The sequence below is a fragment of the Pelecanus crispus genome, chromosome Z, assembly GCF_030463565.1.
Source record: "Pelecanus crispus isolate bPelCri1 chromosome Z, bPelCri1.pri, whole genome shotgun sequence".
In the NCBI taxonomy this organism is placed as follows: Eukaryota; Metazoa; Chordata; class Aves; order Pelecaniformes; family Pelecanidae; genus Pelecanus; species Pelecanus crispus.
This window is the reverse complement of record NC_134676.1, coordinates 69,338,657-69,355,595: the sequence shown is the minus strand read 5'-3', so window position 1 is coordinate 69,355,595 and position 16,939 is coordinate 69,338,657. Positions and strand designations below refer to the sequence as shown.

General features: G+C 37.6%; 1 protein-coding gene across 2 annotated transcripts in view; it reads left to right on the top strand.

Annotated features, from left to right (window-relative positions):
* Positions 1-16,939, top strand: part of COMMD10 (COMM domain containing 10) — a 114,698-nt gene that overhangs the window by 45,032 nt on the left and 52,727 nt on the right. The gene's annotated exons all lie outside the window — the stretch shown is intronic.

The window sequence follows — 16,939 nt, the reverse complement described above, 5'->3', positions numbered from 1 at the left end:
ATTTCTATTTGTGAATTGTTAAAAGCTTTACAACAAAAAAGAAATATTTGAATTCTTTAATCTGAAACAGACTAATGCACTTGGAGGTAAAATATTAGCAAAAGGTCATGCCGCACGTTGACGGTAAGTTCAGAAATAGAACTGAAGCACTGTCTACTGGGAAGCAGGGTGTCTTGATTCTGGTTCTGATGAACAGAGGGGAACAAGGATATTCGTAATGTGTGTTGTAACAGTTGACGCAATCTGAACTATTCTTACACTGCCAGATACTCTGAAGTAATAAATAAGTATGTCTGAGACATGGCCAATACCTCAAAGTGAGAAACCCACACATTCTTTTATTGTCCTTAATTTTGTGCTGTAACCATCGTGCAGGTCTGGACTGTATTACTGCAGTTTACTCCTTCATGTTTTTAGTTTTGGCAATACAAATATGGCACACACAGCAGACTGGTGGGTGAGTGGATGAGTGGGTTTTGACAATTATGATGTTTATGGCATAGTTAAAAACAGTGTAAGTGAAACTTCAGATATGTGTCTCAGTATGGCTATATTCTGTAAAATAAGGTTTTATAGATATAGAGAATCTAGAGAAGTGAGGGAACAGGTGGATAGAGGATGGAGCTGGGCTAGTCCTAAAGTCGCTGGGGTGTGTCACCTTGCTTTCTCAAAGAGCTACTTTCGCACTAGCCATTTGTGCCTACATCAGTGTGGCAAACATGCAGGAGATGTTTTAGAACTTCTTGTGGCGTAGGAGTTCTGGTGCCTTCTGACATAAATGAACAACTGGACATAATTTTTAGAGTAGATTTAACCAAGTATATAATCCTGTCTTTCAGGTCTTTGGATCCCAAACATAGGCATTATTTGAATAATTTATTATATACACCCTCATCAGGATATCAAGGCTATAGGAAATATTTCTTATGGAAAAAGAATCCCTATGTAATGGGAATCTTTTTGCATTATTATTGGTCTTACATTCTTGGTTTGGTCATTTTCATGTTTGCCAAGGCTCTCTGGCCAGATTCGATACTTACAATAGAATCACAGAATCATAGAATGCTTTGGGTTGGAAGGGACCTTTAGAGATGATCCAGCCCAAACCCCCCTGCAGTGAGCAGGGACAGCTTTAACTAGAATCATATTCCAGATATGTTCAGTTACCAGTGTGATGAGTTTTCTGTATTTCTGCTAGTAATTTTTTTAACCTCATCATCTGATAGACATCTTGCTTGTTGAATGCAAAAAGCTTGTGTATGTTTCTTCTTTTTTCTTGATTAATTTTTTTTGTGAGCAAGGGAGTAATTCATTCCTGGTGCTACATCAACCCAAATGGTCTGGTTTATTAAATCAGGTCCATGATACCCATGACCTTGGAAAAGTCATAAACATTTCAAATGCCCTCTGCTGTTCTCCCATGCCACTTTAAAGGACTGTCCTAATGGGATAAATGCCAGGAAGCAGAAAGAAATATGCCACATGGGTAAGTAATTTTTTTTTTTCTTCTTGGTGTTCTTTTTAGTTTAGAAGACTTCATTTGTATTTTGAAAAACCAGGTTTTGTAATTCAAATAACCCGAGTAACCTGGATTCTGCATTTGGAACATTGGTTTTAATAATTGACATTTATATTCACTTCCAGACTACATTTTGGCTCTTTTACAGCAATCAGAGAAATAAGACTTCCTCAGTGCAACAATTATTATGAGTACGGTATAAAATCTGAATATATTTGTGGAGGTGGTGTAATACCTATCTGTTGAGGGATGCTGTTTTACTTTGTCCTGAAAGATACTTCTAATTGGTGTTCAGAGGGGGTAAGCCCTTGTTTCACAAACAAGGGAGTATTTGGAAACAGGATTTCTGATTAAGAAGAGCTGTGAATAATGTGGCAGACAGTTAGTGAAGTTCTGGTGAATTTAGGACTTTTTTTTGGCTGAAGGACTGTTTGGTTGTTTTTTTTGTTTTTTTTAAATACACTTTCGTTATCAAGGACCCATAGAACATGGAGGGAAGTCAGGGCAGAATTTGTGTGCACAATGGAGATACCCAGATATAACTTTACTTCCCTCCAAAATCATATGAGTAGTCCATTGAGCAGAATAATTGCATGCAGCATTGGCTCAAAAGATAACAGTTGTCTCTTGTTTACCCCTTCACTGTGGCCTCTTCTTTTCAGCTGCAATTAAATAATGTGTTAAAATCAAGTGCATTACTGGAGGACACACACAGAGATTTTCGTTCCTTAATCAAATACTAGAGCTTAACAACAAAGACTGCATAAAAGATTTTGGCATGACACTGTTTCAAATGTAATGTTTTAGTTTTTCCTGGTTTATGAGCACCAGACTTTCTACACCTTAGTTTTTTTGTAGTAGTGGTAATGTAAAAGGTTAAGGAACATTTTCACCTAGAACTGTGTTTCTGATGAACTCCCATGTTCCCCTAGCAATTTTAGTAACCACACGCTGTTTTACTGGAAGAGTGACTTGAGGATATTGCCTGATCTCTCTCCACCTCCCATGGTAAACCTTCTGTTTGTTTTGTGAATTTAGTAGTCAGAGGTGCATGATAAAACTTGCCATCTCTTACCTAATGACACTTCACAGTCAGTTAGACTGCCAAACTGCTATACAACTTTCCTTTTTACTTCATTAAGCAACACAGAGGAACAGATCACAACAATTATTTTCTATCCTAATGCCTCATATTGACTGAAACATTTAAGTCTAAAAATAGATAAGTACCGTAAAATAAAAGGCTTAAATGGGGGAAGGGACATCTTCACAGCTCCAGATGGGTCTAAAGAGAGGAAAAAGTGCAGAAAGACCCAAGTCAAGAAAATTGAGCTTTTTTAAATGAGTGAAGCATGAGTTGCAGGAGGGGAGAAAAGGTTAAGCTATGCTTATCATAGTAGGTTATGTTGGAAGTAAAATTTAGGTGGTGTTTTCAGCAAAACCACACTAGAGGAACAAACTGGAATGAAGTGTTTCTGCTTTCTCTGGTGGCAGTGGTTAAACTGTAGTGACACTTGAAATAATCTGTGTGCTATTTTGCAGAGAACATTACTGTCTCAAAAGTCCTTTAATAACTGGCTGACGGACCTGCATCTTTGATGCTTTTAAGCGTAAAGGAGCAGTAGTCTGATACTCCTCCTCACATACCAAAATGACTTGCAATATAAATTGTTTTCTTGTGGTTATAGAGTTTGTGATTTCCCCTGTGTTTTTCTGGTTTTCAAGAGTTGTAAATACAAAAAAGCAAACACATTTAGTCCTTTCTCCCTGCCTTCTCTCCAACAAAAAAAAAAAAAAAGAAAAAAAAAAAGAAAAAAAAGAAAAAAATACCAATTCATCTGTAATAGTGTAATAGTGGTTTGGCATATGGTAGTGTATTAGTTAAAAGGCAAATAGACTTGATGTTTATATTACCCTAGCTTCAGGTTTTTTTTCTGCAAGCAGCAGATCAGACAAAGTTCAAGAAAAGGAGGTGAAGTGTGGTCAGCGAAAGAGAAAATGTGCTCTGTGTGCAAACCATTGTATCCATGGAAAAGACTAACGTGACCTTGGAAGAAGCCTACAAGTCAGTAAGAATAAACCTTGATCCTCACAGTGCATGGTTGCAAATCTTTAGTATGTGTGCTAAAAAAAAGTCTGTTTTTTCTGTTGTGGGTGGGCATAGACCACACTTTATGGCTAAAGACTGTGGTGTTGATGGTGTTAACTGAGCTTGTGTCTTACTGAGAACTTACTATTTTGCTTATAAGTTCAGATTTCACTGGAAATTCAGCAATCGAGATGATAACGTTTGCAGAAAAAAATTTGCCACTTCAGTAGGCATACGGCGTGACCTCACAAACTGTGGACAGCACTTGGTAGGGGGGAAGATAACCTGCTATAGTTTATACTATTTTTACATTGCATTGAGGATAAATAGTTTGTAAAAGCAGAGGATATATATGTAATAACTTTTTTTTTTCACTTGTCCTGTAAGGAGAATAAGTTCTGGAGCCTTGTATTTATACTTTTTCATTGGTCCTTCACTCATTGCAAACAAACGAAGACCTGTGTTACTTCTTAATTTACATACTGATGGAACCTCCAGCCAGCTGCCTTCAGTGTAAAATGGGGAGCATACAGATTACTTCTATAATACTGCCTGAAAATACTCCAGAATGCGCTGCTGTGGGGTAGAACACACTGAAATAATCTTGCACTTGAAAATTAGACTTCTGCAATTCTGATTATTTCTGTCCTTCAGGCAAAGTGGGACAAAGACAACATCGGAGATCTGACTTTTACAGAAAGTAATTGTGAATTACTGTCCTGAATTTTTACTATTTCTTTATTTGTGTTTTTTGTTATTTTAACCTGCTTATCAGTTTAAATTTACGTGATGATTTCTTAAGTGGTGTCTAGGTTGTCAGGTTCAGTTATGACCTTTTTATAAAATACTGTTACCTTTGAAAATTTGACATTGTCTTGTCTTGAGATTTCCTCCCTTGTTCTGGCTTCATAAATCTTGCCCTGAATGTCTGGCCAGTTCGCCTTATTTTCCTAACAGAAATCTGAAATACTGAAAATACTAAATTGAAAATACTGAAATGTTTGAATTGAAAATGCTGAAATTGGGCTTTGTGTAACAAGCTGAGCCACGATTTGATAAGTGATAGATTTCCTCAGTTCTACATTGAATTAATCTAAGGGGAAACCACTGGAAATTCCCCTCTGCTGTATTTTGGGATTCTCCCTGAATGATTTCTTATCAGGATCCACAGAGATCACTTCAGTGAGCGATTGGTTAATGTAATTAGTTAAGTAGACATAAATTCAGCTTCTGCATCAGCACTAATGAAACTGCAGAGAGGCTGATTGTATTCTCCTGCTGCAACAAGAAAAAATGGGAAAATTTTTGTTGTGATTTGGAAGAAAATGTTAAGTAGGTGCAAAAAAATCATTACTGTTACCATGATAAAGACGTTACTGATGCTGACTTCTTGTTTTGGGCACATTCCATAAATCATATAGGTGTGTCTATACCTTGTGTGCTGACTGACCCAGTGATAATTTGGAGTACTCACACTGGAGTACTCCTGCAGCACCCCAGCGTTGCAGTGGATACAGTGGATGTGGGCAATGACAGTGCGGAGCACAAGGGAGCAAGATTTGTGAATAGAAGATGACCCATGAGGGTTCTTCTGTTAAAATACTGCATGACGTTTGCATACTGTGTGACTTAGTCCAATAACTTAGTTTTTTAGGGCTGCCAAATATTCAGTCATGTTCCTTAAGAAAATAAAAAAAAAAACCAAACCAGAACCAAAACCACCACCAAACTTCTGGATTATTTTTTTTTCCTTGCTTCAGGAGGTTAAAAAAACCCAGTTACTCCCACTTCTGCACCAGGAAAGGAACGTATTTAAACAAATACGTGGGGAGCCAATAATAATGGTTGGCAGTGCTTCTTTAAAAGACGCACAGTATGGTCTGCTAATTGACTTGAGATGTCAGACTGAAAATGTTAAGCTTTTTAAATAGGACTTTTATTATCCCATCATCTTGGTTCTTAATTAAACTCTGAATCAGGGGTTGTTTTAATTACCACTAGAGGTTTAAAAAAAAAAAAGTATAATCTGATACCTTATTAACATTGCAGTGGTAGTCCACAGATCTGATAGCACGAAGGCCAAGTTGTAGAACCCCATTCATTGTTGAACACCAACTTTTTAGGTCATAACACATTATAAACAATCTAACATTTTCCTTCATCATAAACTTTAAATGTATCCACTGTGCATGTTTTAGAAGTGTCTTGTCATTAATTAACTCAGCCTATAGGAGGAAAGAATTGTAAGGTAAAGGAACAAGTATACAAATGGTTCCTCACAGTTTCCAAATTTTACTGTAAGTACTAAAACTTGCTCTTGTATAAACTCGCAGAATAAAACAATCATGAAGCAAAGCTTAAAAATGAAGGCAAAAATTTTGTCTTCATGTTCAGCTATGATCAACTTAAGTCTCTCTCCTCAATTTGTTGTGCTGAGCTCACAGTACTTCATGTTTTTACAAGATACAAAGTTTTCTTTCACAATTTGCTGAAAGATTGGAGCGTGGAAGTACTTTTTCTTAAAAAAACAAACCCCTGAAGAGTAGTTGAACATTGAGGACTAAGATAGCATTTGCATCTGTGGCCTTTTACTTCCATTTGGGTTTGGGACATTTCCAAAAATCGTCATCATATCAGAGAATCCTGGAACATTTTGCCCTAATTTGAGATCTGTTCGTGGAGCAAGTTTACCTTGCTGTGCTTGCAGTGTACCACACTCAGTGTGAGTGGATGTGCTTTCAGAGACCGATGCCAACACTTGCATTAAGTGCTCATAGTGCTGCAGGCTTCAGTATTTTTAACATGAATTTTTAATTTTGCCTTTTTCTCTCAGGTTTTGTGTGAGAATCTTCGGTTTAATTTCTTCTAAAGGAGGAGTGAGCTCTTTCTGAACTGAGACCTAAGTGCCTCTCCTTGTTGTCCAAAAGGACAGCCTTCACCATGGTTACCAGATAGAAATATGAGAACTTGCGTACTTGTTTGCAGGGTTTCTTTTGAAAGCCGACATCCACATTGCTGTTACCGGATTGCTCATAAAGAGTAATTCTTTGCTGGAAAATAGTGAATCTTTTCTTCTATGAAGAGAATGGTGGGTAAAAAAATGGTAAAATTCAGGTCAGGATTTATGCCAGCTTTTAAAATACTGAAGTTTTCAGATCAGAGATTCTGTTTGCCATGTTATCTCTGATTTACTTCAAGAAAGAGAGAGGTTATTAGAATGTGTTTATAAAGTATGTTAATAAATGTTTGATGATTTGAGCTTTGTGATGTCTGCAAGTTGGGTAAAATACTTACTGAAACATAGTTGGACAGCTAGTCAAACATTCTTTTGTGCAGGTCCAGCATCGGTTGATAGAACCATCTATTTTATTTTCATTTATAATTTGAAGTGATCATATTTTAAAGTGCAAATAATCTACACAGGCAAATCTGTTCCGCTGGGATAATGTAGTCTTTTTAGAAGAAATACATTTATTGAAATCTGTCAAGACGGTATTGAAAAAATAGCCCCCAGCCCCCTTCATTGAAAAATAAATAATAAATCACTCAGTCTTAGTATTTTTTTAGAAGTGAAAACAAAAACTTAAAAAATGCAAGTAGTCACGTCAAAGTAAGGTTATGTGGTGCATATAGCCTTCATAATCCAACAAGCATCCATGCTCTGGTTTCTTCTGTGTATTAGAGTTTCTTCTACTTTCTTGTATTTTGCATTTAATGAGGTTTAATCATGTGAAGTGTACAACTATGGTTAGGTCTAAGGGACTTCTTGGGTTCTGTAAGTTTGACCTGCACATGGGAAATACTGAACAATACATAAAGAAAACTGCATGTACAACCCATTCGCTTCAGTGCAGCTAATTATTTGCAGATACAGTTTCAGTCTGAAGAACTGGTATTCACACGTGCACTTTTGTGCAGCAGAGAACTGTCTGCTGTTTCATTAATGCCTGTTTAGCCAGGGATTTGTTCTCCTTGTTTAAGCCATTACTGTCACTAGCCTACAGGTGGTAAAATGTAGAAAATGAACTTCATCATCTAGAGTCACTAAATGTAGGAAGGAGAAAATGGCGCATTTAAAATGCTCCTGTTTAAAGTATGTTCAGCACAATTAAAAGTTGGTTGCTAATCAAAGTGTAAGGCTTCAGCACACAGAAAATAAAACTGACTCCAGAAAAAAAAAGCAATATACGAAGCAAAGCCACTTTCAGGCAGGTTTATTGGCACGCCTAAGCTTCTTATCTTGGGTGTCCGTTGTTCGCAAATGCATACAGTTGTGGCCTACTTACTTCTTCCAGTTACTTCAACAATTTTCTAAATGCCCGTAAGCATCAGTTGCTATATGAAAAAAAGTATTCTCCCACAGTATGCCCAGTTGAAATGCAGTTATAGGTTCATCAGCTTTTCCTATTTTAGCATCTTCTACAGTATTTCAGCTTAATTAGTTTCAGAACTCTGTTTAAAAGAACACAGCTAGGTTTCATGTCCAATTGAAGCCTTCACATTGCTTTGAAGTTTTCACAGTATCTAAAGAGTGGCAAAGGGAGTGCTTCATGAAGTTTTGCAACAAAAATAAAACACAAAAAATACTTTATAAGCTCTGTAATGACAGCAGAAAGGGTGTTTTTGCTGGTTGTTTCAGTTTCATGTGTGTGTTTTAGGATTATACCTTTGACTTCCACAATACTCTTATTAACAGTGAATCATGAAATATCTTTCTGAAATACAGCAAGAACATCCAGTGTTCAATACAACACTAATTTTAATACTAGTTTTATAGTGTTCTTATTGTGCATCTTACTCCAGCTCAGCTTCTTATTAATGATGTATTTGTTGGATATTAATTCCATGCCATATTTTTGTAGGGAATATATCGGCAGCTTAAACATACTTCTGGTTTTAGGGGTTTTTTTTGTTTGGTTTTGTCTGTCTTTTTTTCTCCATGTAAGGGACAGCGTGTTGCTCATAGCCAAATTTCACGGCTTCCAAGTTAAATTTCACGTTACGTGTAGGGAGGAAAGATCATTATGGTGTTTATGTTTTCAAAAGGAAGAATCCTAGGAGGGAAACCTTTCTTAATGGCATCCAGAAAGCAGAGGGTATTGAATGTATTTTTTTGGTATTGTTTGTATTGTGCAGTATACCTTTGTGCTGAGGTATGTGTTATCAAACAGCTGTCACTCCATAAAAGGTTATGGTTTAGGATTACTGGTCTGGATGCTCTTTGAAAGACACTGTTGATCTCCATTCTCTGCTATCTCAAAAGTGTCCTGCAAGTCTTTACATCAGAGGGATAGTCCTAGTCAGACATCATAGGATGCATCATGCTGTCCAGCCAACTGCCTTGTCCCAGTGAGGTTGCTTTACTGGTGCTTCCTGTGGTTCAAGTGATGCCCTGGAGGCTTCCTCTGGCTAGTTGTTCTCTGTGCTTTGAGCCAGTGCTGTTTGCAGCAGCTTTCCTGCTTTTGGGATGAGTTTTCTTCCTTTTATATTCCATCTTGAGAAGAAGGAGTATTACAAAGGAAGAACAGCATTAATGTATGTTTTACCTCAGGCTAAATGTTGAACCACATTCTTCGTAGTAATTGAGACTTGAGCTTTACCACAGGTAGTCATGTTGGTCTTGCAGAAAAAGGACATTATGAATTTTTCCTGGTCATGTGGTGTGCTGAAGTTATTGAAAGATTCCTTTGGGTAGAACAGCAGGAGAGCATGGCACTTCGCTGGGCATTTCTACTGCTTGTAACAGACTATCATTTTATCTGTGTCATAGCTTCGTCTGAAAGTAAGTAATATATTTTGCTTAAGCTGAGTATTGAAGTGGTATACATAAGGTGGTATATGATCAGGGACCTAGAGGAAGGCATCGAAACTTGAAAATTACAGTGGAGATGTATGCGTAGATAGTTTCTCACAACTTATTAATGGTGTGCTTCAAATCTTGGTTTTGAAGAGAACAAAATTACATCTAGAAAAGAGAACAGAAAAGGCAATCTGTCGGAAGGCTGTCACCTTGGGATACATATTTTTAGGGAACTAGTCTGAGATTGTGTTTTACATAGCCACCAGTAGTTGGTGGATATTAACAACTTGGACATTGTTAACAGATACTGTGATCAGATAAAGCTGTCCTGTGGTTGTGTTGCAGTTCTCACATCACTTAGAAATTGAGGCACGTGGAAGAAACTACCAGAGGGTGGAGCTCACTCCTGATACTCAGCAGATCCATACTGTGATTTAACTTGTAAATGCCTAGTTGGATTTCCACATGGCAGAGCACTCAGCCTGTGTTTTTAACCATGTGGTTGTTCTTCTTCTGTAAATACTAATTTTAAAAAATGTATTCTCTTGTATTAGTATCTTTATGTTTTCTATCCACAAATACCACAAATTCCTGACAGTCTCTTGGAATTTAAGGAAAGAGCTACACAAAGAATTACTAGATTTACAATGTCACATTTGATTTAGAAGTTTGCTATATTATTTTAGCCATTTTTCTCAGTAGTCTTTTTTCCAAAGACTGTGCCATCAAAATAAAAACTATTTTCTTGATCTGTTTCAAAACTAATGAGCAAACCCTACACTGAGAAAAATAACATACTGTCTTTTTGTAGCTCTTGCACTCACACGAATGTCTTCCCCAGGTCAGCAGCAGGAGGAAAAATTACAGTGAAACAGAAAATCAGTGGTGTTATTGTTTTTTAAAGATAATTTTAAAGTGGAGATTTTTAGAAAAAACATGTTCATTTAAATTATCATTATATCTTCCTCATTTGTTGTCACAGAAGCCTTCATAATGTTAATTAGTGAATCAAGTAAATTTAGTATTCATATAATTCTTGTTAAATGAGTGATTTTTAGAGAACCAGTGAAAATATTGGTGCCTGCTGAGATTATTGTATACTTCCAAGGAAGACTAAATATGTTTAAGCAGAGAATGCTATTAAGCGTATAAAAACAAATCATACAGTGAAAGGTCATTGTCAAAGACACCTAGTATGCCGGTTAGAGGTGAAGGGCTGCATGCCCGCAGAGTTGAAAAGGAATCCAGCACGTATGCTGCTCAGTCTAATTATAACGTTACAGATGGCCATTACATAAGGAATGCCTCCAAATCAATATCGTCCATGCAGAGAGACTTCTAAGTATACCTGATCCTGAAAGAGCAGCAGCTCACTGTTTCTCTCCAGGAATGTAGCTCTCAAAGCAGCAAGGTGCACCTTTCCTTCCAAGTTACCTTCTCTCTCATACCAACTCAGTATTTACAGTCAATTTTCTGTTATTATACATTATACATTAAAATTTTCTGTCCCTGGTCACCCTGCTACCCTCCTTAATATGCTTTTCTTTTTACTGTATGCATGCATCAGGCTGGACCGCATATTAGATGGAGATGGTTACATTTTATTAAAAATTAATGACATATGCCCTGCTTAGGATCTTTTCATTAGAAGTAAGAGTACGGTGATGCAGAGACTGAATTTACCTGAAAGGGAGTAAACCCAGCTAGTAAGGGAATAACGTACAGAAGCCATAATTGCCCAAGCCAAATTTGGCTTCAAGTGCCTATGAAAACTGGCACTGAGTTTGCAATAACAGCAGTAATTAGCATCAGTGTGTTAGCAGAGTATCTGCAAGTGCAAGCTCTAGCAAACTGGGACGAAAAGTACTTCCTAGCAGTTTGTGCGATCAGTACAACAGTGGTTGAAATTGGGGGGAAAAAAATATGCAATTTAAGTGAAGTTGAGGACTAATACAGGATTAGACATTAAATATATCTATCCTATTTTCATACTGAGTGGGAATGCTTCCCTATCCCTAGGTAAAGGGCTCATCATCTTTCCTGCCTGTCATGGACAGTAGCTAAAGAAGAGGCTTGTGGTTGCATCACTGGTCCATAGTTCACGTTTTTAACTAAGCATGCGCTTCTGTGGTTGGAAATGTCCAAATTCTATTACTGTCCACTTTTAAAATACAATACGGCTGAGGGAACTGGGGTTGTTTAGTCTGGAGAAGAGGAGGCTGAGGGGTGACCTTATTGTTGTCTTCAACTACCTGACAGGAGGTTGTAGTGAGGTGGGTGTTGGTCTCTTCTCCCAAGTAGTTAGCTATAGGATGAGAGGAAATGGGCTCAAGCTGCGCCAGGGGAGGTTTAGGTTGGATATTAGGAAAAATTTCTTTACAGAAAGGGTGGTAAAGAATTGGAAGAGGCTGCCCAGAGAGGTGGTGGAGTCACCATCCCTGGAAGTGTTCAAAAAACGGGTAGATGTGGCACTTCGGGACATGGTTTAGTCTAGTCTACCCTTGATTGGTTTAGTGTGGACTTGGTAATGTTAGGTTAATGGTTGGACTGGATGATCTTAAATGTCTTTTCCAACCTAAACGATTCTATGATTCTATATCAAGCTGTTGTCTGGTCTCTGTTCAGGTGCATGATCTTGCTGGTTGTAATTGGTGGTGAAAAATTACTAAGCAAGTTGAAGAGAACTCTTTTCAGTTGTTACTGCTCTTAAGCACCCTTATTTATTTATTTATCTTCAAATTGGAATCTTATTTTTTAAATGCATTAGCTTTTTAGCATTAAAATACTAGAATTTATTATTGGCATGATAGAATTTTTGTGTTTGTATTTAATGAGGTGTTACATGGCAAAGTTACATGTTTCTTTAAAGATTGAAATCTTTACGTAAGTTGCTCAGGATGCCAGGAGCTTGCTTACATTAAATAGCGTGGTTAGAGTGGTTGACTAGTTGATTTAGTTTGTTCTACAATGCAGCATGGAACAGATGTTAGTTTATTACCAGCTTTCTGTGGGATTACAATATAAGGATGGGGAGAAAAAGCTAGAGTTGGCAGACCGGTTAATTGTGCAGAACAGCATGATCTATGAAGTTGCTGTCTGGTGCTGCTGTATTGGGATGTATTGCAGACATTAAAAATACTCTGGGTTTTTATTTAAGGGAGAGCCTGACAAAACTGCTTCTACACCTTTAGGCACACTAGTGGTTATGTCAGAAAATGTTAGCGTTCTAGCCTTTGGACTAGAGTCCCTGAGCTGAGGAATACCTCAGAGCGAGGAGGTTTTGTAAGGAATTGCATGCAAATAGTCTTGTGCTTCTGCACTGTACATAGGAAAAGAGAAAACGTGAGAGGAATGACAGTCAAAAAAGTGGCGTCTGAGCTTGGAATATGGGTAAGGCACAAGCCTGTAGAAAAGAGGACTGCTGGGATATTCTGGCCTTCAGCGACAGTAGTATTGTGTATAGCCAAATAAAAATGCCTCTCACTCCTGTGACGTTTCTTCCCCCTATTAGGCTGGTAAAAACTGTTCAGAATATTGTTGACAAGGGCTTCCAGTTCCCAGCTCTGCTTGTTAATATCCACTTCTTGTGTGCCAGTGTTGTCTATAGCTTTAGAGTTTTTCTCCTTCCCTTTTCTTACATCCCTGATTTCTTTTATAGAGAACACTCTCATTGCCTCTCAGCCTTCATTTTACTAGGCTAATTAAACCAGGCTCTATTAGTATGCTCTTTGTACTATCCTCTCCTTGCTTCCCTGGTTATTCTTGTAGCTTTTCTCTGCACATGCTTCAGCTTAAATCATGTTTTTTTTAAGACAGGTGACCAGAAATGTTCACAGAGTTCCAGTTGAGATCTTACCAGTTTCTTGTAAAATGGCTTTAATGTGTCCCCACCTCTACTGAAAATTCTTCCTGTGATACAGCCAGATTACAATTGCCTTTTTTGCAACTGTATCTCTCTGTATTCATCCTGATTGATTAATGCATCCAAGTCATTCTCCGTTATTTCCAGCTGATGATCCTCCAGCTTACAGCAGAAATTCTTCCTGTTCCCAGAGTGCTTGACCTTGACTTTGTGCTATTGCATTTTGTCATTACTATCACTTTGGTCCTTGAAGGCTATTCAGTTCTTGCAATGTGATGTTCTGATCTTCCTCTGTATTGATAGTACCTCCTTTTTTTTGTTTTGTTTTGTTTTACCGGCATCAAGTGTCATTATTGTGATCCATTTTTTTTTGTTCTGTTTTTGCTATAAGGTCGGTTCACAGAATGGTTTATAAGGAAATCCACTCTTAATCTCATTCTAGTCTAATAATTTCCTTCCACATTGTAACCTCACTTTTTCTTAGTAAAGCCCTTGCTGTTCTGCATTCAACTGGTCTTTTTCTGTCTTAATTACTAGTGTCCATACAGTTTGGTATTGTAGGACTTACTGAAGTACATATTTTTAAGACATTCATTTCAGTGATCTAAAATTTTAGTTACGTCCTCAACATAGGAGGTTAGCCTGGACTATCTGCTTCTCGATGTGACCATATCTAAATCCAGCCTTTTTTGATTGGGGTGAGAATCTGTCCATTAAAACACAACATGACTTGATGAAAATGCCAAATGAAGGAAATTAGGTTCTCCAATGTCAAAAGAACCATTAGTGACTCTTAGCAGTCTCTCTGAATTTCTTACGAACTTTTCTGAATGTAAAATATGCTTATTTAGAAGCTTATCTAGGCCTTTTTTTAAGACCTTTATTTAGAAGACTTTCTAGGACTACTTTTCAAAAACTTATTAGGCAAGTAATTGGGAACCCTGGTGATACTTCATCTTTGGATTCTAAAATTAATATATAGACTCAGAACTACACTGAGTTCCACTTGATGCTTGCTGCATGCTGTGAGGAGGTGGTAGAGGATTTTATAAAAGTTTTTGTGAGATACTCAGTTTTTGTCTTTATGAGAGAGAATTTCAAAGATATTACAAAAAATTGCCGTAATAGTTCTCTAACAGGCCTGCCACGGGATTAAAGAACATCTTAATGAAATATAGTATTGAAGCCTGTTTTTCTTGCACAGAAACATACTCTGCAAATCTGCTGGAAGAGGTCTGTAGTGGTGTGTGCCTTCCTTAACCAACATGATTGTTAGACATAAATCCAACCTGTGTCAATCTTGCTAGACTTCATCTTGGTAATACCTGACGGTCTCCTTTGTATTTAAAACCAGAAATGACAGTCTCTCTCCCTCTGCCTTTTTAGCTTGATTAGTTCATAGTTGAAAGTGTGAGACACTTGAGGGAAAAGCTAAATTGAAGGGTTGAGGCTCCCATTCTGAATGTGGTTAAGATCCATTGTTCTTCTTCCAGGAGCAATTGCTGCCGTATTTTGTTAAAGTCATGTGAAAGTCTTCATTTCAGTGCTTTTTGTGGTTTGTCAGTTTTGCTGGTGCAGAGGAGCATAGCTGTTGTGGTGACAGAGCAGTGAGCAGCAGGGAGGGAAATGACCCTTCCAGCAGCCGGTGCTGGTGCCGTAGGGAACGCTGGGTACTGGGAGATGCTTAGGGTTCTGCTCAAAACACAGGACAACCTACACCAGAGCAATGGGTGGTGACCTTCCTGTCATTTAGGTGTTCTACGCTTAATTATACGTGGACTGGATTTTTGTTTATGTGCTCACATTTGTTTTTCACCAAAATGATTTAAATAATTCAAGGAGGTCAGGCATATGTGATACAGTATGTTTTTGCTCTATCATGGGTAAGGATGGAGTGAAAAGTTGCTGGTTATAGATGGCTGTGAGTTATTTCCTCCTGTTTCTATCTTAGAGTTTAGTGGCACTGACACCATCGACATCATGTGACGCTAAGCAGAAGTAAAGAACACTTTCTCTGCTTTGGAGAACGTAGATGTGTCTATGAAACAGCCATTTCAGTGATTATTCAACAAAAGTTGGTGGGATAGGAGTTGTGCTAAGTAAGAAGGCTCAGATTTTGTTAGGACTGAATATTATTTAAGGGGAAAAGCAGTAGGACTTCTTAGGGGCATGAAAATACCTCTTCCTTCCATATACTGTATTGATCCTATCCAAGGAATACAAAGCGCGTGCTTTGTCCTTTCTCATGATTCCTTGTTCTTATTTTTTAACACTGGAAGTAACGCTTCTAATTACTCTCTGTATGACTCTGGTCAACCTTCATGATTGCATATTTTTTTTGTGGGGGAAGAGTGCTGTGATTTAACATACTATTAGTAGCAGCTTATGAGGAAAGAGAAGAAACAGGTAAACTGCTGATAAACTTACACATAAACGTCATTAATATTTTGAATTCTCTGTATTGCCAAAAAGTAATGCAGGGTTTTGTATTTTTTAGTAACTAAAGCTATTGAAAAAGATGCATTTTCACCTTGGTACCATCAGAGGGGTGCAAATGCAATATGGTGAGCCTCAGGTCTTTGTGGAGCTTGGGGTGCATGGAGGGAAGTGTTTAAAAACAAGACAGTTCTGAGAGAGAAACACTGAAAAAATGCATATGTATCACTCCAAGCTATGTATATAAATACAATCTGTGTATGTTCCTCCTCTCTCTCAAGCAAATATGCTGTTTTCTAGTGGCATCAGAGGGTCTTTAAGTAGCTGTTTATCCCTGCACCTCTGTACTGAGAATTTTTCTACTCAGTAGGGGCAGGTTGTGATGCTTCAGTGCTGTGTTAGCAATTATGAAATGCAGTCCAAAGAGGGAGAAGATAAAAGAAGAGAACTTGTACATTTTCTCATGGGAGATAAACCCAGACCACAAAGGGGAAGGCATTACAGTGATGCCATACAAACTTCTGGGGCATTCAAGCTCAATTTAACCTCCTCTAGTAACCCGCTTTTCTGAAGATACTCCAAAGTGTAGCAGGGAGTGAGCCTGGCCAACCATGTCTTCAGACAAGTTTGTTTTAGCCACTGGAATTGAATGTTAATAGATTAATTTGGAAATCTACTCAACCTGAAATTTCATTTAATAGAAAAAATGCAGAACTATAATATGACTTAGGCTGAAAATGTTTATTTTGATAAACTTTTGCAGATGCTGCACCCTAATAACTGTCTCAAAGTGGTGTATCAAAGCCTTGTATATCTAGGTTTCAGACTGTCATAGGCATTTAAGTATAGGGTGGTCCTGCCCTACAGAAATGCCCCTGTGTTGTCAGAAACGCAAGATAAAAAAGGGAGTTTCCTGAAGCCATATTATCAGTGAGTTGTCTCTGTCTTTTATAGGCACAGAGAGCCTTTTTTTTTTTTTTTTTTTTTTTTTAGTATTTTGGAAGCACAGGATGTTGAGGCACAAAGATGTAAATATGGGGTTCTTTTTTGGGTTTTTTTGTTTCTTTGTTTATTTTGGGTTTGGGATTTTTTTTAAGCTGTGAAACTTGATGTCTGTCTCTGTTTCTATCTGTATTTTTTTTCCCACCTGAAAAGCCAGTAATTGCCTTAGGCCTAATTGCCCAAAGATCTCTTACATTATTTTTAAGAGATTGTTTTCTTTTTTGTTGTGAT